The sequence below is a fragment of the Apodemus sylvaticus genome, chromosome 1, assembly GCF_947179515.1.
Source record: "Apodemus sylvaticus chromosome 1, mApoSyl1.1, whole genome shotgun sequence".
In the NCBI taxonomy this organism is placed as follows: Eukaryota; Metazoa; Chordata; class Mammalia; order Rodentia; family Muridae; genus Apodemus; species Apodemus sylvaticus.
In genome coordinates, this window is record NC_067472.1 from 198,740,288 (window position 1) to 198,766,082 (window position 25,795).

At 39.0% G+C, this 25,795-nt stretch overlaps 1 protein-coding gene across 12 annotated transcripts in view; it reads left to right on the forward strand.

Moving 5' to 3' along the window:
• Nucleotides 1-25,795, forward strand: part of LOC127674881 (zinc finger protein basonuclin-2-like) — a 141,735-nt gene that overhangs the window by 46,794 nt on the left and 69,146 nt on the right. The gene's annotated exons all lie outside the window — the stretch shown is intronic.

Genomic DNA, 25,795 nt, shown 5'->3' on the forward strand with positions numbered 1-25,795 from the left:
GATTTCCCTTTTCTAGCCCCCCCACTCCCCGAAAATCCCGTAAGCCCCCTTCTCTTCCCCTGCCCTCCCACCCACCCCTTCCCACTTCCCCGTTCTGGTTTTGCCGAATACTGTTTCACTGAGTCTTTCCAGAACCAGGGGCCACTCCTCCTTTCTTCTTGTACCTCATTTGATGTGTGGATTATGTTTTGGGTATTCCAGTTTTCTAGGTTAATATCCACTTATTAGTGAGTGCATACCATGATTCACCTTTTGAGTCTGGGTTACCTCACTTAGTATGATATTCTCTAGCTCCATCCATTTGCCTAAGAATTTCATGAATTCATTGTTTCTAATGGCTGAATAGTACTCCATTGTGTAGATATACCACATTTTTTGCATCCACTCTTCTGTTGAGGGATACCTGGGTTCTTTCCAGCATCTGGCAATTATAAATAGGGCTGCTATGAACATAGTAGAACATGTATCCTTATTACATGGTGGGGAGTCTTCTGGGTATATGCCCAGGAGTGGTATAGCAGGATCTTCTGGAAGTGAGGTGCCCAGTTTTTGGAGGAACCGCCAGACTGCTTTCCAGAGTGGTTGTACCAATTTGCAACCCCACCAGCAGTGGAGGAGTGTTCCTCTTTCTCCACACCCTCTCTAACACCTGCTGTCTCCTGAATTTTTAATCTTAGCCATTAGAAGTATATTTCTGTGTTGAAGTAGGTAAAAGATTTTATTTGTACTTTTTGAGGAATGAAATATGAGCTGCGGTTACTAGTTTTCCACTTGTGCTTTGTTCAAGTGGGTCTTATAAAGGGGTCAATGAAATTACCTTAAGTAAAATAATGATTAGCCAGCCTATTTATGGTGTGCAGACCTGAGCAATAGTAATTTGTGTCAATGCAGGATATATATTCATATCTTCTGTCACAGATTTTTAGGTCGAGTTACTTCCTAAATGGGTGTTTATATTTCTGATTAATTTTCACAACCTTCCTAAGGCTAAATATTTAGAATTGAAGTCCCTTTTTCCTCCGGTGTTCACTTTGGTACATTTCGATAGGCTGTTTTTTTTTTTTTTTTTTTTTTTTAACCCAAAATAAATCTGTGTGCCTGTCTGGAGTTTTAAATGCAATATAAATGTTATGCATCATCAGAAGTATGCAAACATGTTTGAAAACACAGTATTATATGGAAGCAATTACTGGCAGTGACTGAGCTACACACCCTAAGAATGGGGTAGTGCCAAAAAAAAACCCAAAAGATTTCTAAACAGAATTACTTTTGTGTGGGTGGGAAAGAGAGCAAGGGTAACTTTTATTAGGAACCAATTCCAGTTGTGATTTTAATTCTAATCATATATTTGATAGCTCAAGTAAATGAGTGGTAAAGAGACTTCATGTTAGGGTTAGATTATTTGTTCCTTTCTTAGTGGGGAGGAGTTAGTGTTTACCAAAGGAGGACATGACAGATACAAATATTAATAAGACCAATACATGTCTTGCTTTTCTGTTTGCTGATGCCGGGCCTTGCCTAAAGATGATCTTGCTGCTTTTTGTGACATGGTACTTGAACATTCTTTTGCTGGGTGTGTTGTGTTCATGCTTAACAGATGTCAAAGCATGGAGGAAGGTTAGATTTTTATCATTTGGAAGTAAGAGGCTCTGCGACTTTCTCCCATTAACTAGTAGGCAGAAGAATATAAGACTGGATTCTCTGTTCTGTCCCCTATATTTCAAGTTTTGTTTATTTTTGAACTTTACATCAAAATGAGATTTTTAAACCAAGGTGATTTGTGGCGGCGTCTATAGATCTTAACCGTGGAGAGAAAGGAGGTTGTTGTTGTACAAAAGTTGGTTTGTGGTGACATTTTAGCGAATTTTTTGTTTTCACTGGAAAGAAGTTTAAGTGGATTTTTTTTTTTAAATTCTCAGAAGCCAGTACCACTCCCAGCTGGAGAGATGTTTTGTTGGTGTCCAGGTTGAGCTGAGCAGTTCTGTAGACAGCACAGTGCTTGTAGCCCCTTAACCGTAGTCAGAACATCGTTGTATTGATGAGTGAGGCCTGGTCAAGTCACTTAACCTTTCTTCCTTGGTTTTCTCTTATGTAGACTGGAAATGATAATATCTGCCTTTGATCTCACAGGGATGCTTCAATCCATTAGAGTCATTAAAGCACTTTAAGTAAGGTGTAAGGCACTAGAATCAAGGCACCTTCGTTATTGTTATCATTATTGTTACTTTATTACAGTGCCATATACGGGGGGGGGGGGCACTTATTAATCCTAAATAGTCAAGTCTCGGAATATGTTCTGTGGGCGTGAAGCGTTAGCTTCAGAGGTCAGGTTTTTCCCTCTTTTCTCTTGTGTGCTTAGGCTGTTTCCCCTTACCTCCATTAATTTGGAGAATGCAAAAATTGTAACAAAGGCAAAAACACAAAAATGAATGTAGAAAGCAAGGAGACCAAGGTAACTTTCTTAGGATCCCTGAGAGCTTCAGGCTTCCTAAAATGGAATCCGTTTGAAGGCCTTGCTCCATTGTTCGTCTCCTGTCCATGAAATGAATGATCAGGAGTTCTAAAGTGCTTTCGAGTAATCACCCACCCACCCTCCCACCTGCCTCCCACCCTGCCCCCCCTTTTTTTAAAGTACTGTTTTTCTAGCAAAGAGCAAAATATTTGGAGTTGATGGGTAAAGATCTCTGTCTTTGGAAAGTGTTCAAAGGCATTTTGTACAAGCTGATTGTATTTCGTAGATCAGCCCCTTCTGGCATTTTGTCTTGAATATTTCCTTCCTCACAACTCATATACTGTCCCAGAAGGCGATAGACTTCCATATGGCCTTGGGTGGCACCAAGTTGATGTCTCTGAAAAAGTGGAAGATGGAGGTCTACCCAGAACAGAGAGTTCATGTCCTGGTTCTTTTGATCTCACAGATGTCACTGTTCTGAAAGAAGCTAACCTGTCCTTCCTTTATCTCTGCTCTCTGAAACTGAAGAATGTGGCTCTGCCGGTGCTTTGTCTGCCTTCTTACTCGTTGATACTCTGACTACTGAAATAATGTTTACACCATTTCTAAACTGATCCACCTCAAACACTTTTGATTTGGTGGCTTATACCATTTGCCAGCTACAAAGCACTAACTTCTCAAATAAGAGTCTTTATAGTTAATGCACATAGTCCTTATAGTTAATAGTCTTGTAATTAAGATAACTGAGCATCATAGTCTGAACTGGGACTCTACATAGCCCTGAATGTGCAGGAATTCACTATGTAGACTAGGCTGGCCTCAAACTCACAGAGTTATACCTGCCTCTACTGGATTAAAGGCACACCTGGCTCTCCTCTCCTCACCTCCCTTCCTCTCCCCTCCCCTCCCTTCCTCTCCCCTCCCCTCCTGTCTCTCTTTCTTTGAAATGCTTTTTGTCCAGTAAAACATGGATGTCATATGGATGTCAGAAACCATCTATATTTGATTACAAACACTAAAGAATTTACAAGCCCGAAATAGATAAGGACTAGTAAAGTCACACTAGCCTATCATTTATTATTTGGGTTTTATACTAGTTATTGAATAATTAGAATCCCAAAGTTTTGACAGATATGCTGCTTTTAAATTTTGGTAGATTTATTTGTTTGTTTTTTTAAACTCCTAACTTAAATAAAAGAAAACTTATAGGCTAGCCAAATTCTATAGAATTAATTTGTTTGTATGGAAAAAATCAGATCACATTACATATTTAATAATGCATTTTGCTGGAATAATATAGTTATATGAAATTATAAAAGTAAGTGGAATATGGATATTATGGATAAAACATATTCAGAATAAAGAATAATCTCTTAAGTTTCAAACTGCCTCTACATCTAAAGAATTATATATGTGTGTGTGTGTGTGTGTGTGTGTATACATATATGTATATATACATCACACTCATGTGTGATGATTTGTTATTGATCAGAGTCAGGCAAGCTTTTTCTTCAGCGTTACCTGAATTTATTTATTTATTTATGTATTTATTTATTTATGAAGAGTTTCAGCAGCACCCATCTTGTTCTTCCCTGTTGCCATCTGCTCCCCAAATTCCATGGGAGCAGCTTCATTTCCTGTTACATTTCAAACACAGTTTGGGTGATTTCCATGGTCATATTCTCCTCTGAGCTACTTCATGTCTCTTTGAGAATCCATTCGTGACCTCATGGACAGTGCTATATTTCCTTCATTCCCTGTGTGGTACGCCTGGGTGGTTTTTGAAATAGGTAGGGGAATGAACAGGAGCAACGACTGCTGGGGCTGTGGGAATGGAGGAGCTAGGAGTAGATAGTGAGGGGTCCCCTAATTTCTCAACTTCCCTGCTGCCCTCAGGGTCCAAAGCTTCCTTAGAGTTTGTTACTCTTTCTGTTCACTGCCCTTTTCCCAATACCATTTAAATGGAAATAATCCCAAGGAATAAAATTTAATCTGCTAAGGTTCAGACCACAAACCGTGGTATTTTGAAGATTCATGTTTTAGACTCAGCATGTGGGTGCAGATAATATTAAACACTTTAGTTACTTATATTCCCCCTAATACTGAGTATATGTTCTAAGAGCCATTAAAGGAAGCTGAATACTTGGTAGCTTGCTAAGATGTCATTTTAGGTAACTTTCATGTCATTTCTTCCCCCAATAGAAGTGGCTTATATTTTTCTTGGTATAAAAATAAACCACATGGTCATTTCATTGGATGCTGAAAAAGAATTTGATAAAATTCAGCATCCTTTCATGCTTAAAGTCTTGGAAAGAACAGGAATTCAAGGCCCATACCTAAACATAGTAAAAGCAATATACAGCAAATCAGTAGCCAACATCAGACTAAATGGAGACAAACTTGAAGCAATCCCACTAAGATCAGGGATTAGACAAGGCTGCCCCCTCTCTCCTTATATTTTTAATATTGTACTTGAGGTACTAGCTTAGGCAATTAGACAACATAAGGAGGTCAAAGGGAAACAAATTGGAAAGGAAGAAGTCAAACTATCACTATTTGCAGATGATATGATAGTCTACCTAAGTGACCCAAAAAACTCCACTAGAGAACTCCTACAGCTGACAGAGGACTTCAGCAAAGTGGCAGGTTATAAAATCAAATCAAGCAAATCAGTGGCCTTCCTATACTCAAAGTATAAGCAGGCTGAGAAATAAATTAGGGAAATGACACCCTTCACAATAGCCATAAAGAGTATAAAGTACCTTGCTATGACTGACCAAACAAGTGAAAGATCTGTATGACAAGAACTTCAAGACTATGAAGAAGGAAATAGATGAAGATCTCAGAAAATGGAAAAATCTCCCATGCTCATGGATTAGCAAGATTAATAATAGTTAAAATGGCCATTTTGCCAAAAGCAATATACAGATTCAATGCAATACCCATCAAAATCCCAACTCAGTTCTTCATAGAGTTAAAAGACAATTCTCAAATTCATCTGGAATAACAAAAAACCCAGGATAGCTAAAACTATTCTCAACAACAAAAGAAATTCTGGGGGAATCAGTATCCCTGACCTCAAGCAGTACTACAGAGCAAGAGTGTTAAAAACTGCATGGTATTGGTACAGTGACAGGCAGGAGGATCAATGGAATAGGATTGAAGATCCAGAAATGAACCCACACACCTATGGCCATTTGATCCTCAACAAAGGAGCTGAAAACATCCAGTGGAAAAAAGATAGCCTTTTCAACAAATGGTGCTGGTTCAACTGGAGGTCAGCATGCAGAAGAATGCGAATTGATCCATCCTTATCTCCTTGTACTAAGCTCAACTCCAAATGGATCAAGGACCTCCACATAAAGCCAGACACTGAAGCTAATAGAAAAGAAACTGGGGAAGACCCTTGAGGACATTGGTACAGGGGCAAAGTTCCTGAACAGAACACCAATAGTGTATGCTCTAAGATCAAGAATTGACAAACGGGACCTCAGAAAATCACAAAGTTTCTGTAAGGCAAAGGACACCATCAAAAGGACAAATAGGCAACCAACAAATTGGGAAAAGATCTTCACCAACTCTACATCAGATAGAGGGCAAATATCCAATATATTCAAAGAACTCAAGAAGTTAGACCACAGAAAGCCAAATAACCCTATTAAAAATGAGGTACAGAGCTAAACAAAGAATTTTCACCCAAAGAACTTCGGATGGCTGAGAAGCATCTTAAAAAATGCTCAACTTCATTAGTCATTAGGGAAATGCAAATCAAAACAACCCTGAGATTTCACCTTACACCAGTCAGAATAGCTAAGTTTAAAAATTCAGGAGGCAGCAGGTGTTGGCAAGGATGTGGAGAAAGAGGAACACTCTTCCACTGCTGGTGGGGTTGCAAATTGGTACAACCACTCTGGAAGTCAGTCTGGCAGTTCCTCAGAAAACTGGGCAGGTCACTTCCAGAAGATCCTGCTATACCACTCCTGGGCATATACCCAGAGAATTTCCCAGCAGGTAATAAGGATACGTGGTCCACTATGTTCATAGCAGACCTATTTATAATATCCAGAACCTGGAAAGAACCCAGGTATCCCTCAACAGAAGAATGGATGCAAAAGATGTGGTATATATACACAATGGAGTCCTTCATGAAATTCTTAGACAAATGGATGGAGCTGGAGAACATCATACTAAGTGAGGTAACCCAGTCTCAAAAGATTAATCATAGCATGCACTCACTAATAAGTGGATATTAGCCTAGAAAATTGGAATACCCAAAACATAATCCACACATCAAATGATGTACAAGGAGAACGGAGGAGTGGCCTGGTTCTGGAAAGACTCAGTGTAGCAGTATAGGGCAAAACCAGAACAGGGAAGTGGGAAGGGGTGGATGGAAGAACAGGGGGAGGGAAGAGGGCTTATGGGACTCTCAGGGAGTAGGGAGCCAGAAAAGGGGAAATCATTTGAAATGTAAATTAAAAAATATATCGAATAAAAATTAATATACTCATATTACAAATTAAATTTAATATACCTAACTCATGAGTTTCTGATTCTAAAAATTGAAGTATTTTAAATTTATGTTACTTGTAGCCTTCAGTGTTACAGTGGCATGCCTACACAGATTTAAAATATGCAAACAATAAGACTGGATTGTAAATAAGTGGCCTGGTAGAAAATGCACCTTGAGGATGCATGTTGACACTGTGTTGTGTGGGTAATATTAACATTCATTCACACTGATGCTAGTGAGTAATCTTACATTCCAACTGGAGGGTAAAATGTCTTGGTAAAAACAAATTAAAGAAAATCAACTTTGTAGGGCTTGTTTGGTTGGTTGGTTTGTTGGTTGATTGGTTTTTGTCCTATGAGCCTTAATAAAATACCTTTCTATTAAAGTCCTTTCAGATGCCATTGACTTAGTAAGTTTGTGTCCCCGATTAAACAGGCTTTAGGTAAAGCCTTCTTTGTGGTAAAAAAAAAAAAAAAAAAAAAAAAAAAAAAAAAAAAAAAAAAAAACCTTTTTTATAACAAAGCAAAAATATTAGGTACAATTTGTGTAACGTCTAACGTTCCAGTGCTGAAATCATACTTCGTAATGTTGAAGTGTGAAGCTATAGCCTATTGTTGGAGTAGTAATGTGTAATTGGCACACTGTTTCTCTACGCTGCTTTCTGGTGTAATCTGAAAATTGTTACTATGCAGTTAGGTATGATAACAAAGTTTAGATGAATTAGTTTCCTAGAATTTATGACTTTAAAATGAAAACAAATCTGCTCAGGAATCACTGTGTGGAACACAAACAAACTGATCACAGAATATTTCACCCATCCAAGTGAAAGATAAATATATTTTTAGGTATTTTTTAAGTGTATATATGTGTGACTATAAAATTAATTGATTATTTGAAGCTTTTAATTGTTGTGACAAGGTGGATACACCACACCATAATAGTTAGGAATACTGTAAATTCTCACTGTGAGGATGTTGACTTGAAAATTTTACGTAGATTGTCTGGTCAACAGTACAATAGCCCCTCATTGTGTGCAAATATCAAGAACCTGCAAATTGCACCCAGCACATGCTGCTGTGTGCAGTAAAAGTACTTGGTATTCAAGCATGAGGTCATGAGTGTAGATCCCCTGTACCTAGATAAATGTCAGGACTACTTGATAACAGTCCACATGTCATTTCGGTGCTTGGGAAGCAGAGACAAGTGATGCCTAGAATAAGCTCATAATCTAGACTAAGTGAACCAGTGAGCTCTGGGTTCAGTTGAGAGACCCTGCAGAAATAGGTGGGCAAGCATCCAACATCGACCTTTCATACCAACAGACACACACGAACACTTTCATATAGACATGCACACCACATACATTGACAATAAAAGAGCCTGCAAATCTTAACCTTAGATATGTTAGAGATGTGATTAAGGTTAAGGACTATGAGATGAGGGAGGTACTCTGGGGTAATCTATGTAGACCTAATTTAATTGCATGGGTAGTTAAGAGTTATGAAGTTTTTCTAGCTATGGTGAGGGAGAAAGCTATAATACTGGAAGGAAGAATGGTCAGATATAGCATCCTGCCTGTGAAGATAGAACAAGGGGGCACAAGCCACGTAATCCAGACAGCCTATTGAACCTGGAAAGGACTGGGAAGCAGATTGTCTATTAGCACCTCTTGAAGATGCTACACTTTGAGTTTGGCTCAGTGAGACCTGCCCAACAGAATGTAAGTTTCTCTTGTTTAAAGACATTGGAATTTTGTTAACTTGTTATGGGGACCATGTATGTACCTTACTGTGTTTTAAATGTGTTAAATATTAAGTTTAAATATGATAAAGGAATAAAAGCTATTTGGTATTGTAAAAAAATGTGTGGTAATTTATAAGACTTCCATACATGAAGACTGGTAACAGCCCATTTTGGTACTCCAATGAACTGAATGAATTAAGAACATCTTCATAGATAGGTTTTATCTTTTAATCAGAGGTTGCTGGGCCAGGGATGCATCTCAGTGATAACGTGCTTGCCTAGCATATTTGAGGTCCGTGTTTATCCCTGGTATCAAGACAAAGAAAAAAATCATTTTAATAGTGTCATGGTGTCAAATATATAACCAACATCTGATGATTGCTAAGAAGAGCAGGATTTCATTGACAGTTGCATTGATATTGTCCACGAATGTAGTTTTGACAAATGAGTTTGAAGACATAACCAAACATAACTGGTTTTGTCATACAGAAGCACCATCTCCACCCTTTTGACACATGAGGGCATTTCTAATTATGTCATGCTCAACAATTATCAAGAAATTGTATAAGGACTTACTGGACTCAAACTGCAGGGCCTGAGTTTATCTGTTTTCACATAGTGCTCTTCAGAAAGCAGGGGTGGTAAGGCATTGGAATCTTTATGATCATTGCTTCCTGTTTAGTAATCAAACCTAATGCAGGAAGCCTGCAAAATGACAGGATTCAAGATACTCTACTATGGCAGGATATCTAAGATTAGAATAAATATCTAATAGGTAAGTACATAAAGATAAAATGAGCTTTAAGCAGTTTCTGTCCCTGTTCTGCCCAGCTATTGAAGGATAAACTCAGAAGTATTTATTTAGTCTCTTTCCGCTAATAGTGGGGATATAGGTCCAAAGAGCTTTACCATTGTTGTATTTAGTGACAAATACAACAAAGAACCTAGGAAAAGAACAAGAAAGAGGACAGGGTTTAACTGTGTTTTTAATTTGTTAAATATTTATCAAATATCAAAATTTAAATATTATAAAGATATAAGCTATTTTGGTATAACACTAAATAGGTGATAATTTATAAGACTTGCTTACATTGAGACTGATAACAACACATTTTGGTACTCGAATGGAATGAATTCAGAACACCTTCATAGATATTCTATGAGATCTATGTGAGATGACTGGTAGAAACACTGGTCACTGGGAGAGGAGTCAGGTGATCAAAACTGGGAAGGTTGGCAGAGGTTGAAAATCATGTTCCTTTTAGAGGATTTGGGAGACTCAGCTTTAATTCAAAAATCAGTTCAAAAGGAGAAAATGCAAATCCACAAAGCTGAGGCAGGGGGTTATTTTAACTGTGAAAGTGCATGCCTGTTGGGATGTAGCTAGTGGACTAGAGAGTAAGTGAAGGTAGAGATACTGGAAGGCTCTAGAGATTGATTGCATAAGAAAAGTATTAGAAGAACAACAAGGCTTCTGGGAAATGCAATCATTCTGCCAGCTACAAAAACAACAAACACATTCTCATCAAGAAAGGACACACATTACTGAGTAGGTATTGAAAGGTATGCACTTGTAAGGTAGCTCAAAACAGCTGAAAAGTTAGGGAAAAGTAGGTGAAAATAATAAAATTAAAATTGATAAAGTGTTTCCCCTTTGGGATAGTCTCTCTTAAATCTCCATGAAAATATTTGGATCCAAGACAATCATTTATACATATGTTGAGTTGATTTGCTAAGTAACAAATCTTACCATCTCTATACTGGTGTTATCTCTATACTATAAATCTAGAGACTGGGTTCAATCCTTAGAGAGATTTACCTCTGTTCCAAAGGTTAGAGGAAAGACTCAGATACACTATGTCTCCAAGGAAACACTTGTTTTACAAAATTGAGGAAGGAGAGAGTGGTGTGTATAAAAGGAAAAAGTCATTTCCGAGTTCAGAGTGGTGGATGACATCACTTGCTAAGGTGGGCAGAGTTGAGAAGTCAGGTTTGAAGTTGCTGTTGCACAGAGCCTTGGAGATGGCTTTACACTAGAAAATTCATCTGTTGTGTAGAAATCGATTGTCTCGTTAGGGTTTTAATGCTATGAAGAGATGCCATGACAACTTTTCTAACAGAAAATATTTAATTGAGGCTGGCTTACAGTTTCAGAGGTTTAGTCCATTATGGTCATGGAGGCTAACACAGCAGATTGCAGACCAGGCAGGAATGGTGCTGGAGAAGGAGCTGAGAGGTCTATATTTTGATCCCAAGGCAGGCAGCAGGAGACTGTGTGTCATGCCCGACATAGCTAGAGCACAGGAGACCTCAAAGCCTACTACATAGTAACACACTTCCTTCAACAAGGCCACACCTACTCTGAACAAAGCCACGCCCTGTAATAGTGCCAATAACTCCCTATGGCCCAATCATTTAAACACAGAGTCTTTGGGGGCCATTCCTATGTAGGCTGATGATAGGGCTTTGTGGCCCTCAACTGGATGTTGGTAGCTGGATAGGCTGGTATGTTGGGACACAGAAAGTGAGGGGAGAAAGGAGGTCATTTCTTCTGCTGTGTAATCATAGATTTAACACAAGTAAATCATTCTTAAGTGGTTGATCCAGGAGTCATAATCCTAGCAGTGGCTATTATTTTTATCTTTTAGTGCTTTTCCTGAACACTGTGGTACAATATATAGGTTGCCAACACTTGTAATCCAGATCTGTGCCTTCTGCAGTAGTGTGTGTGCTTAGGGGTTCCTCCCCTTGGCCTGTGCTACTCACAGAGTTGTACCTTCTCTGAGTCTCTTGGGTGTGCTGACTGTTCTCCTGCTCCTGCGCCTCCCTTGAGACCTGGAATCCTCTCGTTCCTTCTGTCTTGCTGCCCTCCTTTGAACTTTTGCTTATTTGGAAATATTTTCATTTGTTTCCACACATAACTTGTAGATGTTTATCCTCCCCCCCCCCCCGCCCCCCGCACACAGTTAGGTATCCGTTTACTGGCTTATTTATTTGATCTGGAATGTGTTGGATTTGAAACCATAGCACAGATGCTTTTCTCTCCCAGGAGAGTGGGGGATGCACAGAGAATGGTTTTGTGTGGCTCGGAAGTGACGGTGAAGAGGGAAGTGTCTTATTGGGCAGAAATACCAAGTTGGAGCTCCAGGTGTGTGTCTAGAGTAGACTCACTTCATGACTATCTTAGTTGCTGCAACAAATTGAAAAAGGACATATAGGTGGGAAAAATTCTCATTTGCAAAATGTTTTTGATCTAGTTTAAAGTTAGGACTGTCTGCCATCTACTGTATTACATAGATCAGTTTGTATATCTTTTGTCCTGGAGCCACCTGCTTAAATCAGCCTCCTGTTCTGGTAAATCTAAAAGGATTCAAAGAAGCAGGGGTTGGCTTCCTATGAAGAAATGCTTTTGCTGACCGGGTCTGACAAATAGAAAAGTAGGAAGAGGTAGCCTTCAGGAATCTCTTTCCATTTTATGAAGACTAGTGTTGGGGAACTGAAGTATAAATACAATCAAGAGAAAGCAATGGTGACTTGGACAGAGACTTTACCAACTGATATTGTGAAATATTTGGTGGGCTCACAGTTATAATGGGTTTGTCTTAGACAGTTCTCCCATGAAAGTGTTGGTTAATAATTTACCCTTCCTGAGAGGCAGAGGCCGCAATCATAGGTCGAGAGCAGGAACTCTGAGGCCTGTCATCTGCTGGAGTTCATCTTGCTGGCTAGAGCCATGAACCCTGCTGGTTGCCACAGGGTACCAAGCCTCTGAACATTGACAAAGAAAAGCTTCAGAGAGCTCAATAATGCAGAGATGTTTGGAGTGATTTACTTGAAGCGGTATCTAAAGTAATGGGTTACTACTGTAGCTACCCATCTGCTCTGCATCAAAAAGAATGTAACTCTACATCTTTTGAAAAAGTTTATTTTGAAGTAGGGTGGAGCTGCGTATGGAGGGAAGAGAGTGTGGCAGGCTGATAAATTATTGCTACAGAATATTTATGAAACTTCGGGAGAAAGGACAAACTGCGCTTGTTGATTGATACCTGGAATATGTTTTTATTGTCTAACAAAATATTGGATGCAGCTGTACCTGTAAGACTTAGCTGCTGTGCGTGTGATCGTCAGTGGGAGCTGCCGGAGCGTGTTACCCCTTGCCATACACTGTTTTGATAGGATAGTAAGCTCAGCTCTGCTGTAGGCTTCAGTACAATTTATGTGAATTGTATTTCCCTGTTTAGTCATTGAATCATATTGCGATGTGGGCATGGTAAGTTTTGCAATTTGCTTTCCTGTGTGAAGAGTACTTTTCTTCTACTAAAGGTTCATTGCTGCCTCCTTTTATTTTTTTAAGTTAGGCGTTATGTCATTACAAAGATTTACAGTTATTTAATAATGATTTATTGCAGTTATTTATTCTGCCAGCTCTGTCACGTTTTCAGTGGAATTTGTAAATCAAATTTATATAGAAATTTACCAGGACATGCATTTCAGGATTTAAAAAAATATACTTTGAAATCTTTTTGAAGTGGTAACTTTAACAACCGTTGTTAATGTTCAGCCTCTGCCATGTCTTTCCCACAACCACTGCAAAGAGGACCCTGTTAAGTCTGTTAAAATAGTTTCTGGTTTATCCTCTTTACTTTCAGAGTATTAGTGTCATGTTGTATTTGACCTGGGATGTTCACACGACATTAAGGAACGTGGAAACATCTTGACATAAGGCTCTCTGCAGTATCATAAGTTTTAATCACTACTACAGTGCTCATCCAGGATCTAACTGAGAGCATATTTAGGAGGTTGTGGAATCCCCTTCCTTTGCTCAGAGCTCACTGGCTGTAGCCATGAAGGCTGCATTGTGTTTTGGTTCATTGGGCAACTCACACTTTTTCTGATACTTTGTTATATACAAACGCCAAGTTGTGTTTTGTTTTTTTCTTTTTAAGGCTGTGTTTACTTAACACCATGTCTTTTGTTGTTGTCAGCACAGAATCAGAATCTAAATACAATCTAAATACTTGATTTCCAAGAGTGCATGAGAATTTTAGTTCTAAGATTAAAACACTAAGTTTTATGTACAACCTCACGAAACCTCTTTTGATTAATTGGCTGGCCCGAAAGCACACTGATGGCATTGTTCAAATGCTTTGATATGGTAATGACTCTCTTAATGTTCCTTAAAGTTTCAGTCACCAAATAATTATACTTAAAGATGGAGGTTTTGGTTCAAGAGGGAAGTGAAAACATTAAAAGTATTCCAGACTCAACATTTTTTCTACTGGTGTATATTTCTTTATCATGCTGGGCACTAGTAAATCAGAATGAATTCAAGAAAGAAACAAAGGCATCCCAAACAGTTTCCCACCTGAAGGTAACCCTTTGTCACACAGCTTCATTTGGACTACAGATAGCAGGGGAACAATGACGTCTAAATTCGTTTCTTTTTTTGTTTGTTTGTTTTCATATAATTTTTATTGGATATTTTATTTATTTACATTTCAATCTTCCCAATTCCCTCCCCCCAGCTAGAAAATCCAGAAAATCTCACCCGCTCCTGATTGTTTGAGTGTATGCCACACACACACACACACTTCTGCCTCCCTGCCCTCAAATTCCCCTACACTGGGGTATTGAGCCTTCATAGAACCAAGGCCTCTTCTTCCATTGATGCCTCACAAAGGCCATCCTCTGCTACATATGTGACTGGAGCCTTGGGTCCCTCCATGTGTACTCCTAGGTTGGTGGTTTAGACCCTGGGAGCTCTGGTTGGTTGATATTGTTGTTCTTTCTATGGAGTTGCAAACCTCTTCAACTGCTTCAGTCCTTTCTCTAGCTCCTCCATTGGGGACCCCGTGCTCAGTGCAATGGTTGCCTACAAGCATCCGCCTCTATTTCTCAGGCTCTGACAGAGCCTCTCAAGAGAAAACTATATCAGGCTCCTGTCAGCATATACTTCTTGGCATCCACAATAGTGACTGTATATGGGATGAATCCCCAGGTGGGGCAGTTTCTGGATGACCTTTCCTTCAGTCTTTGCTCCATACCTTTTCTCAGTATTTTCTGAGTATTTTGTTCCCCCTTCTAAAAAGGATCAAAGAACCCACACTTTGGTCTTCCTTCTTCTTGAGCTTCATGTGGTCTGTGAATTGTTTCCTGGGTGTTCCAAGCTTTTGGGTTAATATCCACATATCAGTGAGTGCATACCATGTGTGTTCTTTTGTGATTGGGTTACCTCACTCAAGATGATATTTTCTAGTTTCATCCATTTGCCTAAGAATTTCATGAAGTCATTGTTTTTAATAGCTGAGTAGTATTCCATTGTGTAAATATACCACATTTTCTGTATCCATTCCCCTGTTGAAGGACATCTGGGTTCTTTCCAGCTTCTGGCTATAATAAATAAGACTGCTATGAACATAGTGGAGCATATGTCCTTGTCATATTCATTTCTTTTTTAAGGCATAATTTTTAAAAGTGTTCTTAAAAACATTGCATGGCAGTTGATTTTTGCCTTCAGATGGGAATTCTGTATGTTAAGTAGAATCTTTACACTGTCATATTAAAAGGAGAATAATGTTAGACAGCTTAGTGGTAGAGGGCTGATCATGCATGTTCGAGGTACAATCCATATCCACCCACACTGGCAAACATTTTTAATAATAATTGAAAATATGTACAAAACAATTTGCTTAGGAAAATATACCATGAAGGAGCTTATATTCCAGAAAAACATTTACATCTTTTTATGAGTTGTGACTAAGAGTAATTGATGAATCCATAGTATAAGGGATAAAGAAGTGTTATGAGAGGGAACAGAGGCTGCATTTCTTTGAGCATATAGAGAGGGTATGTATGTATGTATGTATGTTTGTATGTATTCTGAGCAAGCACTTTCTTCTGAGATATATCCCCAGCCAGAAGAGAGGCTCTTCTTGAAGGTTTTAATTTGTGGTTTCTTAGAGGTAGCACTTGCTTTCCTTAAAAGCATTTAGAATGTCATGTTGAAGAGATCATGGAGGAAGATGGAGGACTTTCTTTTACATTGTCTCAGCCAGCATCAAGTGTTCATGGTACCCTAGGCAGTTTACCTACAGTTGGTTAAATATTTAGGAAAGGACATTTAGAAGCACGTCTTCATGAATCTGGCCTTAGCTTCGACTTTGTCAGTTCTTTATTTTATTTTCCTTTTGTTTTGATCTGAAAACCTTTAAAATATGATTCTAACTAGAAACTTTAAAAGAAACGACAAAATTCAGTAATGAAGATGCCTCATCTTACAGGTGAGTCTTTACTGGCTAATGATGAATGCTCTGACAGGCTGAGGAGCTGAGGGAACAAACAAAACAAGGCAAGGTGCTCAGTCAGCAAAGGCTTCCAGTGCTGTTGAGGGAGCAGCCTGGAGAAGCACACCCTGGGCTTAGCCCCTCTCCTCATCTAGTGTTCATTCCTTCATCCAAATTTCTTAAATACCTTTGAATACTGGGCAGTTTGCCAAATGTGGTAAGACTATAGAAGTTAAACACTTGAATTTGCTTTTAAGCCCTGACGAGTAGGAGGTTTAATTGTTTGTTAACAAAACTCTGAAATGGGCAGGGAACCGTTCTATGAGAACAAAGGTCTGATTCACACACACTGAGTTTGGGGCCTGAGAGGAAGGCTCTTGAGTGTGCAAAATCACAAAGATTTAAGTGCTTGTGCGAGCGAGCATATACACTGGCCTCCTGGTTTAGTAGTTTACTGTGAGTTCTGGAAAGAGGCTCCTTCCTAAAGAGCATGGACAGGTGATCCCCTATAGAGATGTAAACACTGGGCGTAGTGTCTCTGTAGTTTATAGCAAAGCCATAGGTGCTGTTGTTTTGGGGTGAGCTTCCATTTGGGATTATAGGGTAGAAAATGTCTATAAACATAGTGCCAATGCTCTGCTATATTTAATTTGCGAAATTATTTTGAGGTAGAAAAAAATTGAGCCACAAATACAAATACTGATACTTAAAATTTTCTGTAAACAAGTTTTTGAGTTATCCTACATGATCTTTTTAAAATGGAAGTACTTGTAAATTGCTAATTTATTTCATCTAATTGCAGGTGGAGGGGCCTCAGGTGCTACCATGTCATGGGCTTTCCCTTTTCTGTTTAAATATACTGTATTTCCAAGTGTTTATATACTTGTAGCATACAGAAAAACAGCAAGCTCTTTTGTTCCTGTACCTTGTATTCTGTGGGAATGTGGACATACAACCCTCACCCCAACCCCTGCCAACCGAATACTTACTGTTTCGATCTCTCTCTCTCTCTTCTTATATTCACTGCCCATTGTTCCTAGAAAACCACAAAGCTTGCATTGACTGGTTGAAGAGCATGGTTCTCCAGTCTCAAGGCCTGTGCAGTTGACCTATATAATCTCACCTCTTATTAATTCCTGCGTCTGTCTGTCTAAGGTGCAGTGCTCCTGTGTACTTCCTCATGATGCCTTCCTGTTTAGAGTGCTGTCACAAGTCCTCTCAGGACCAGATTATTTCTGCTGCATTCATACTGCAGCTAGCAACACTTGCACTGATTTGGGGACTTTAAGAGAGCAAGTATTTACACCTTCTCTTTCCACTTAGGGTTTGTACATGCCTGCCTGACTAACCCGGAAGTCAGGAAGTGAGGGGACTTTGTTTAAAATGGTATAACTCTGAAGACATGGGCACTGTTTCCAGCCTCCTCCAGAGAAGAAACGAAGTTGCTTAGCTTATTTGGACCTATAAACCCTGTAACTCTGTTTGGTCATCTGTGTGTCCAGGCCACAGTATCGGGCTCTTCTCTCCTTTGTCCTCTTTTTTTATTTTATACTTTAGACAGTAATGCCACAGACAGTGAGGATTTTCTGCACCTTTTGTGATTTTCTTGGAGATCCAAGAAATTTGCTTGGAGATGATTTTAAAAAGATCATGTAGGATAACTCAAAAACTTGTTTACAGAAAATTTTAAGTATCAGTATTTGTATTTGTGGCCCAATTTTTTTCTACCTCAAAATAATTTCGCAAATTAAATACAGCAGAGCGTTGGCACTATGTTTATAGACATTTTTCTCTTTCTTTTTAACAGCTACATAATATTCCATAGAAATATCATAATAAATTAAAACAAATTCTAAAAGCATGAAAATGTACATGTTAGTTGTACAATATGTAATTATTGTACATAAAATGATAAGCTGACTACAAAAAGGATAAACTTGGTAGATTATTGAAATTTTAAAAATGGTGTATTCCCAGATTTCTTTTGGTTTAAACTCTTCTGGGAAATAATTTCCCCAAGCCCTAAAGAGATTCATGTTAAGTGGTGTTCAGATTGAAAAACAATTGACAAATACTTTTACTTCTTAAGGAATCAAGATAGTATTTAACAATTTTCAAGGAAATGGTAAAAATGAAACAACACAGCCAGTTGAGGTGAGTACATGCTTTGAAAGTAGACCTACTCAGTCTTAAATTTTCACCTCAACAAGATTTGGCCAAGTGATTTCATCCTGCTAGTTTCCTCATTGATAAGGGAGATACATTGATATTAGTACCTACCTCATTAGTACCTACCTCATGGGGCTTATGAAAAACAAAATGAAATGTATTTGATACAAATGGGAATCATACACATACACACACATACACACACACATACATATGAGGTATCTCTTGTTCTCTCCGTCAACATGATCTGACTTTGGCTACAAATAGTATCTCAAATACTGTACTTCTTAGTAAACTTGCTTGGACTGCATCATAGGCTTATAGAAGAGCTCCTGGTCCTAACTATAGCCTTTGTCATCGTTGTTCTCATCTTCTTTATTTCTTATCCCTGGTCTTTCACTCAACACCTTGTCATTCAGGACCCCTGTTCCTGCTCGCTCAGGTCAAGTGGATGGATACTAATCTACTCTAATACACACACACACACACACACACACACACACACACACACACACACACACTGATATAGATTATATACATATATATAATGGAGAAATCAGAATATATATAGGACTTAGAATCTACACTATTAAGCAAGGTCACATGACCTCAAAAACAAATGAATCACATCTTTTCTCTCATGCAGAATCAAGTCACTAACGTATGTGTAGATGTTGACAAATGTACTTGTGGATACCCTGTAACATGAAGAAAAGCTAAGCACAAGGGAATGATGTGGTCATTGATTTCAGGTCATTGATGAGTTAAGGGAACAGAGTAGTTTTTTCTGATTGAAATGTTGTCATAGAGTTTGGGCTTTTTTTTATTAGATGAATACATAAAATATATTCAATATTTAAAGAGTAAAATTTAATATGAAAAATCATAGATTCTACTTTGAGTTGCAGTTCTAACAGAACATAAGTTCATTACCTTACATAGGCTTTGGGTCTGGTATGTAGTGTTTTTATTTATTTGCATTTTTATAATAAGGCTTATGAAAAGAAAAATGGAATGTATGTAGGGGAATTTTGATCCTTTTCACAGTATCTGGCATACAGCAGGTGAACACTGAATGCAATAAATGTCTATTTATAATGATTAAGGTAAGAATTCTAGTTGCTGGATTTTTGACCAATTCCATCTTTATGTAACTTGTCACTATGCCTTATAGAGTGAGTGATCTTAGCCAATGGACATATTTGCTTTCTTCCTTAACTCTTAGGATATGGCTTGGCTTTGCAATCTCTGGAAAGCAGGGCATGGAAACACTGTTTTTTCTATGTACCGTATATAGATTGCCCAGTGCTGGAGTTAGCCACGAGTCAGAGTATCTACCAGGGCTTGTGCTTGGAAAAGTTCATTGTCTGGCTCATGGGGCTATATGCAAAGAGCTAGAATCTGTCCAACTGTTGATGACTTCCAATCTTACCTATTTTAAGTTCTCAGTTTAAATACAATTTGCCTGGGAAGTTTCTTGAAAGTTTAATATTTGGTTTTGTCAGGTCAGTAGGAGAAACTCTGGTATACCATGAGTTTTCAATATATGGCCACTGCTTTAAACTCTGCTGTCAAAGCAATATGGTAGACCCAAGCCCAGAAAATAGTCCTGGTTCTGTTACCAACTCATTTTGTGTTCAGCCTCAGTTTCCTTGGTTGTAAAGCAATCATATTAAACTAGTCACCCCCAACCTCCCCGCGGGATGCCTCAAATTACAAAGGCTAAGACACCCAGGCTCTGCACTGCTCTTCCCCCATGTTCAGAATTCACATCTTCATTTTTCAGAGAAAAGATTTCCATTGATTGAAAGAAAATGCAATGGAAAACATGTGGAGCTGTGCATGGTGGTGCACACCTTTAATCCCAGCACTCAGGAGGCAGAGGAAGGTGGATCTCAGTGAGTTCAAGGCCAGCCTTGTTTAAATACCATTTTCCTTTGTGTGTGGGAATGAACTCTCCATATGTAGTACTTGAAAGGCTCAAGTAGCCAGGCAAACAACAAAATGAGGAAAACAGGTGATGGTTGAAGAGACTGGTGGGGGAGGGGTGCCTGCTAAAAAGACAGTAGCTTCTGTTCCACCCCAGTTTACAGTTGTTGAAAAGGAATATTTATGCTATACCTTTAGTTTCCCAACACTTACCTTTTGTCTCTGTCTAACTCACCCTTTATATGTGAACTTTATATGTTGGCCATTAATTAAAACACAGGCCAAACAAAAATGCCCAAAGCCATCTAGTTTGAAATCTATACACACACACACACACACACACACACACACATACTGTGCATGTGTGTGTGTGTGTGTGTGTGTGTGTGTGTGTGTGAGAGAGAGAGAGAGAGAGAGAGAGAGAGAGAGAGAGATTCATATTTGTTGAGTATCTATGTCTAGAAACTAGGTAAACCTTTTGTACTAACCAAAGTATTTGGTTTTCACAATGATTCTATGAATTACTTCTACTACTACCATTTGGAGGTAGAAAATTTGGGTTAAGTGATTTGGTCAGTAAGTAAAAGCTTCTACAGATAGTCAATCCTATGTTTGAAAAAAGTCTCCTTGCTGGACTTCTAACCACATACACAGTTGACTGCTGGGCATGCAATGTGAATAAATGGCACATGGGCTGCTGTATGGCAGAAGCTGCTGAGTCATATGGAGATAGCTGTATGATACCAGTTCAGTGCATACATGTGCGTGATAGGATAAAATACTGAGTACTGTGTACTTTTATACTTTATGATTTTTTTTAATAAAGCTCAGTTAGATCATTGTCATTTATTAAAAAGAAATTTTAGTCTTTCTCTTTGCTGGAAGCAAACCAGAGTCACTGAGCTTTGGATCTAGTACCATCTGTGTCCAAGGGCAAATACCCCTTCTCCATGCCATCTATAAACCCCACTCATGGAAAGGCTCCAAGTCTTGAGTGATGATCACTTCCTCTGGGCTAGAGTATGAAGAAGAAAGTAAATCTAGCAGGAGTGGTAAATCCCCACAGACATCGATAAGTACTTGAGGTCAGAGACTGCATCTTTTATAGTTTGTCTGCATACCAAAGTCATTAATATGAAGAGTCATCTTAGCAGTAGTGGTTGTAGTAGCGAAAATAATACAAAGAAGTTAGTCTCAGTCTGTGCTTTGCTATCCGCTTTCATGATGCCTAGGACTCAGGGATGTGTCTTTTGAGAAAGTAATGTGAAATCATCCCTCTCATGCTTCTCCTTTATTTCTGCTTTTTTCACCTAACCCTCATAAAATGTGTTTCAACCTTCACAACTCTTGCCTATAGGAATAAAACTATAAGATATTAGGAAGAAAAATAAAAATACTGTGGGGGGAAAAATCCCTGTATGTTTATCTGTTTAGGTTGTTTCCCAGGGGCTTTTTAGGATACTTCAACACTATAACTTTTGTTTTTCCTTCTCTGAAAAAAATATTTTCACTGTATATATTCATTGTGCATATACGCACATTTTATACATGTATCTGCTATTCATTGAGCCTGTCCTCCACTGCACTCCCCCCTCACTTTCCCCTTTCTAGCTTATCCACTTGATGTGGGGTGGGGAGAAGGAAAGAGCCAGTGACCCTGACAATATTCTTCTTGACAGTCCATACCCATCACGTGAGTGGAAAGTACCAAAACCCCATTTTCAGAACTGTATCTCGAGCCTCTGGCTCCTGAAGAAAACCAGTGTGGTTCCGATGTGGGACGGGAAGAGTGGTTTGCATTGGCACCGGCCCTGCAGGTGCTTTGGGGCTGGAGCACACACAGCTGTGGGTTACAGATGCTTGCTCTTCACTATTAATGTGGCCAGCATGTGAAACCATGGCACCGCCATACTACACAGAGGTCCATGCCTCTGATAGTTTGAGAAATAACTCCCAGCTGAAGAAATTTTTTCTTTGAAGGGCTGGAATACATTCCAGAACAGAAGGTTCTCTTTCAGAAATGGTAGAATTAACCATTGATTAATTCTAGTCTAGTGATGTTGGACTGGGCATTGGGGACTGCATCACATGTATCTAAGGGCTTGGCAGCTTTAACCAAAAGTACAAGGGGAGAAAAAAGGAAACGAAAAAATAAAGTTCCTTTAAATCTTTGGTTAATAACTTCTGCATTCCTTACTGCGTGTATATCAAAGACCTTGTTGTACACACTCTCAAAGCATTGCATAGTTTCTTTGAGATCACAACTGCAAAGCATTAGTAGGGGCTGTCATCTGAGTTGAGGTATGATAGACATGTTTCTACCAATTATTATTTCCCTGAGAATGGGGGAATCAGAGGCCTGTATATACAAACAGAAGAAATGTGTATGGTGTTGGGTATCGCTTAAAGTTCAATAACAAAAATTATCTCCTAGACAGGAATTTCTTCTCTTTCTTTCTCTCTCTCTCTCTCTCTCTCTCTCTCTCTCTCTCTCTCTCTCTCTCTCTCAACGTATGTGCTCCCTTCTAATGGTATACTTGAGAGAGGGTCTTCCATCTGCCATTGTTAGTGAGAATGTTTTCTCATCCAGGTTACAATTTCCATTGAAATAGTTGCATACAAGTATTCAGAAGTTAGTTTATTGACTCTTATTGCACTTCGGGGTATCTAATAAATAATTTATTAGCTTGATGGATATGTGGCTACCTAACTATGGAGCGTGAAATATGCACTGTTTCTCTAATACACTGTAGGGAAACCTGTTTATAAAGTATTTAGTATTGGTTTTATAATGCACTGTTGACAACAGGAGACCACGAAGCTCAAAGATCAATCTCATTTTGGCCCACAGTATTAATGCTACTTTATAAAGCTATATGACAGGTCACTTAGACAGCGGTCCTTACAGAAAGGACTCTGTTAGGAAGGCTGGTTGTAGTGGCTGCCAGCACAGCAGATAAATGTCTTTGTCCATGTCCCTGAGATATTTGTTCAGTGGCTGTTGATACTGGCCATGTGATGGAACTCATCATTTCCCTGGTCTCTAGAGGGATTCTGGACTAAAAGTGCTGAGTTCTCCTAATGCAATCCTCACTAATTGGGTAGAGAGTTGATGTGACTTTGGATCACATGGGCCTGGAGGTAGGAGTCAGCAGTAAGGGATGGGGGGCTTACCTCCTCAGCTTTGTCTCATGTCTGCTAATGAAGCAATATTCTTAGACATCTCCTCTCTCCTTAATTCAAATCATATATGTGATATAGTTCAAAATATTTCCAGTTTTTATTTGCTTTGGGGAATTTCTTTAGCCAGGAGTAAACTTGCAGCCATTTTTTTTAAAAAAAAAAAATGCTCTGTATATATTTAGAATTGGGTTTATGAATAAATAAAGATCAAATAATTTGGTCTAAAATGTATTCTTGGCATTTTAATTCTTTTACATGAACTCATCAGTGTGGGAATGTATGTGATCACTATAGTTCCCAAAGTTCTGTTTCTTTCCTGGGCTATATGTTCTGGAGCAAGGCATTACTCTCTGCATTCAGAACCCTTTATTGGTTTTCAGTATTTCAGATTTCAGTGTCAGTATTTCCAACTCCTAACTACACTGTCTTTAAAAAAAATTCTTTAAATTTTAAAAGATAAATAAATCTTAGAGAGAGAGAGAGAGAAAACGAATGCACCTATGTACATACGTATGTATGTATGTATGTATGTATGTATGTATGCACCTGATTATCAAATCCCCTGGAGCTATAGTTACAGCAGGTGTGAGCCATCTCATGTAGGTACTGGGAACTAAACTTGGATCCCATGCAAAAAAAAAAATTGTGCATGTTCTTAACTACTAAGCCCAATGCGTTGTCTTAAAGCCAACATTGTCTTGACTGGGAGGAGACTTCCTAAGTACTTTCAGGGGCAGCCCTCTCTGCAGTTGACCTGTCTTCTGATCACCACTCATGGATTCTGACCTTCATTGTGCCTTTTTAAGTAGACTGTTCCTTTTCTCTTCTCCAGTTGTTCTCTAGTTTGTGCTCTTAACTGGAGTTGTAATATCTGTGTTTCTTTTTAAAAACATTAAGTGTATTTATTATTGTTTTAAGTAAAATATAATTACATCATTTCTCTCCATTCCCTTTCCTTCCTCTAACAACTTCCATGGCCCACCCTTGCTCCTTCTCAAGTGTCTGGCCTCATCTTCTTTAATTGTTACAATATGGCAGGGCCTGAACAAGGACAATGAGGGGGGAAAAGTGGAAGAGGGAAATCCCGTGGGACCCCAACCTCAGACAAGAACTACAGGCAACTAAGGGATGCTGAGAGAGGTGGTCTTCCCTATGGAAGATGCCCTCTCATTGGTTATTCAATGCCAAGTGGCTGGTCCTCAAAGCATGTATATGCAAGCAACTGAGTAGACTGAGTAGGTCCTATTTACACACACACACACACACACACACACACACACACACACACACACCAATTCCTGAATTTCTTTGTTTTTGTTGGGTTGAGACAGGGTTTCTCTGGGTAGCCATGGCTGTCTAGAACTCACTCTGTAGACCAGGCTAGCTTCAAATTCAGAGATCTACTTGCCTCTGCCTCCTGAGTGCTGGGGTTAAAGGGGTATCCATCACTGCCTGGCCTTAATGCCTGAATTTCTTACCAGGGAAAAATTTCTATATCATTCCTTTGTGTCTGAGGGATTTTTTTTCCTCTCTTCAGAGAACCTTTTCATTTGTGTTCTTACCACATTCTCTCCTAGGACCCTTTATATCATTTTCCCTCTGGCTTAGATCTTCAATATCCTCTTAACTGTCTTGGTACCCTTCGCTCACTCTAGATTTTTCTTTTTAAACCTCCCATAGTGGAAAACAAGCTGTCTGTTCCTAGGGACACTTCTTTAAACCCTGCTAGCTTTTCAAGCCCCAAGGTTATTTTACTGTTCCTGCCCCAAATTACACATTCCTTTGCTCCTCAGACTGAGCTAAACTGTATTCTCCTTTCTCTAGAAGGTGCTGCCAGCCAGATCCCTAGTGTCACACTGGCTCTTGTGATCCACATGTTTAATCGTGTGTATGTGTCTGCATCTTGGGAGGGGGGCTTGTGTGTGCACATGCATGCAAGTGCCTACAGAGGCTGGAAGAAGACATTGGATCCCCTGGAGTTGGAATTAACAAGATTACAGGCAGTTGTGAGCCACCCAACATGAAAACTAACTTGGGCTCTCCACAAGAGCAGCGTGCTCTTAACCAGTGAGCTATCTGTCCCATGTCCTTACACATGTCCTGTCTGTCATTCCTAGGGCTTTAATTTCATTCCCACGGTGTCTTTTGTGTTTTGCTTTTTTTTTTCATCAGCCTTATCTGCTTATTTTACCTGTTTATTATAATAGTTCCCTGATTGATCTCTTAGCTTCCTTTTAGTTATGTTTTAATGTGTTGTCATAGATGTACTTTCTTTAAAAATATTAATATTTGCCCTGTGTTGAGGTTGTCTTTTTGTAGAGTTGGTTGATGACTTTGTGGATAACAGAATAGCAACTGAGTGGACTGTGGGACTCTTACCCATAGTTCCATTACCCACGCATCTTCCCATTTATTACTGCTTTATCCATCATCCTCCCTGCGCCCTAGTGAAACTAGATCACTTCTCTAGAGGAATATTGGTGGTCTCTCAGGGCCTAGAACAAAGGCAGTCTTTGCTTAGAT